We start from the raw sequence: 2,866 nt of genomic DNA, 5'->3' as shown, positions 1-2,866 counted from the left end.
GAATATTCTTCATGATGCTCTCTTTATGTTTCAATTCTTATTTTTTATGTGAGCATCATTGAAATCATCATGCCTAGCTAGGGGCGTTAAACGTTAGTGCTTGTTGGGAGGCAACCCAATTTTATTTTTGTTTCTTGCTTTTTGGTTCTGTTTAGGAATAAATAATCCATCTAGCTTCTTGTTAGATGTGTTTTTGTGTTTTAATTAGTGTTTGTGCCAAGTAGAACCTTTGGGAAGACTTGGGTGAAGTCTTTTTGATCTTGCTGTAAAAAACAGAAACTTTAGCGCTCACGAGATTAGCTACAACTTTTTACTGGAGAGTGCTATTTAGTTGATTCTTTTTGAAGATGATTAATAGATAAATTCCTCACGTCCAGAAATTTATTTTAGAATTTTTGGAGTTCCAGAAGTTTGCGTTAGATACAGATTACTACAGACTGTTCTGTTTTTGACAGATTCTGTTTTTCGTGTGTTGTTTCCTTATTTTGATGAATCTATGGCTAATATCGGAGGTTATGAACCATAGAGAAGTTGTAATACAGTAGGTTTAACACCAATATAAATAAAGAATGAGTTCATTACATCACCTTGAAGTGGTTGTTTGTTTTCTTTCGCTAACGGAGCTCACGAGATTTTCTGTTAAGTTTTATGTTGCGAAGTTTTTTAGTTTTGGGTAAAGATTTGATGGATTATGGAACAAGGAGAGGCAATAGCCTAAGCTGGGGGATGCCCAAGGCACCCCAAGGTAAAATCTAAGGACAACCCAAAAGCCTAAGCTTGGGGATGCCCCGGAAGGCATCCCCTCTTTTGTCTTCGTCCATCGGTAACTTTACTTGGAGCTATATTTTTATTCACCACATCATATGTGTTTTGGTTGGAGCGTCTTGTATGATTTGAGTCTTTGGTTTTTAGTTCACAAAAATCATCCTTTCTGTACACACCTTTTGAGAGAGACACAAATTATTCAGAATTTATTAGAATACTCTATGTGCTTCACTTATATCTTTTGAGCTAAACAATTTTGCTCTAGCGCTTCACTTATATCTTTTAGAGCACGGTGGTGGTCATATTTTATAGAAATTATTGATCTCTCATTCTTCACTTATATTATTTTGAGAGTCCCTTAGAACAGCATGGTAATTTGCTTTGGTTATAAAATTAGTCCTAATATGATAGGCATCCAAGATAGATATAATAGAAACTTTCATATAAAAAGTGCATTGAATACTATGAGAAGTTTGATACATGATAATTGTTTTGAGATATGAAGATGGTGATATTAGAGTAATGCTAGTTGAGTAGTTGTGAATTTGAGAAATACTTGTTCTAAAGTTTGTGATTCCCGTAGCATGCACGTATGGTGAACCGTTATGTGATGAAGTCGGAGCATGATTTATTTTATTGATTATATTCCTTATGAGTGGCGGTCGGGGACGAACGATGGTCTTTTCCTACCAATCTATCCCCCTAGGAGCATGCGTGTAGTACTTTGTTTCGATAACTAATAGATTTTTGCAATAAGTATGTGAGTTCTTTATGACTAATGTTGAGTCCATGGATTATACGCACTCTCATCCTTCCACCATTGCTAGCCTCTCTAATACCGTGCACCTTTCGCCGGTATCATATACCCACCATATACCTTCCTCAAAACAGCCACCATACCTACCTACCTATTATGGCATTTCCATAGCCATTCCGAGATACATTGCCATGCAACTTACCACCGTTCCTTTCATTATGACACGTTTCATCATTGTCATATTGCTTTGCATGATCATGTAGTTGACATCGTATTTGTGGCAAAGCCACCTTTATAATTCTTTCATACATGTCAATCTTGATTCATTGCATATCCTGGTACACCGCCGGAGGCATTCACATAGAGTCATATTTTTTGTTCTAAGTATCGAGTTGTAATTCTTGAGTTGTAAGTAAATAAAAGTGTGATGATCATCATTATTAAAGCATTGTCCCATGTGAGGAAAGGATGATGGAGACTATGATTCCCCCACAAGTCGGGATGAGACTCCGGATGAAAAAAAAAGAGAGAAAAAAAAGAGGCCAAAAAAAAGAGAAGGCCCAAATAAAAAAAGAGAAAAAAATGAGAGAAAAAGAGAGAAGGGACAATGTTACTATCCTTTTTCCACACTTGTGCTTCAAAGTAGCACCATGATCTTCATGATAGAGAGTCTCCTATGTTGTCACTTTCATATTCTAGTGGGAATTTTACATTTTAGAACTTGGCTTGCATATTCCAATGATGGGCTTCCTCAAAATGCCCTAGGTCTTCGTGAGCAAGCAAGTTGGATGCACACCCACTTAGTTTCTTTTGTTGAGCTTTCATACACTTATAGCACTAGTGCATCCATTGCATGGCAATCCCTACTCACTCAAATTGATATCTATTGGTGGGCATCTCCATAGCCCATTGATACGCCTAGTTGATGTGAGACTATCTTCTCCTTTTTGTCTTCTCCACAACCACCATTCTATTCCACCTATAGTGCTATGTCCATGGCTCACGCTCATGTATTGCGTGAAGATTGAAAAAGTTTGAGAACATCAAAGTTATGAAACAATTGCTTGGCTTGTCATGGGGTTGTGCATGATTTAAATACTTTGTGTGGTGAAGATAGAGCATAGCCAGACTATATGATTTTGTAGGGATAACTTTCTTTGGCCATGTTATTTTGAGAAGACATGATTGCTTTGATAGGTATGCTTGAAGTATTATTATTTTTATGTCAATATTAAACTTTTGTCTTGAATCTTTCGGATCTGAACATTCATGCCACAATAAAGAAAATTACATTGAAGAATATGCTAAGTAGCATTCCACATCAAAAATTCTGTTTTTATCATT

This window comes from Triticum aestivum, chromosome 3D, assembly GCF_018294505.1.
Source record: "Triticum aestivum cultivar Chinese Spring chromosome 3D, IWGSC CS RefSeq v2.1, whole genome shotgun sequence".
NCBI classification, from domain to species: domain Eukaryota; kingdom Viridiplantae; phylum Streptophyta; class Magnoliopsida; order Poales; family Poaceae; genus Triticum; species Triticum aestivum.
Note: the sequence above shows the minus strand (reverse complement) of the source record.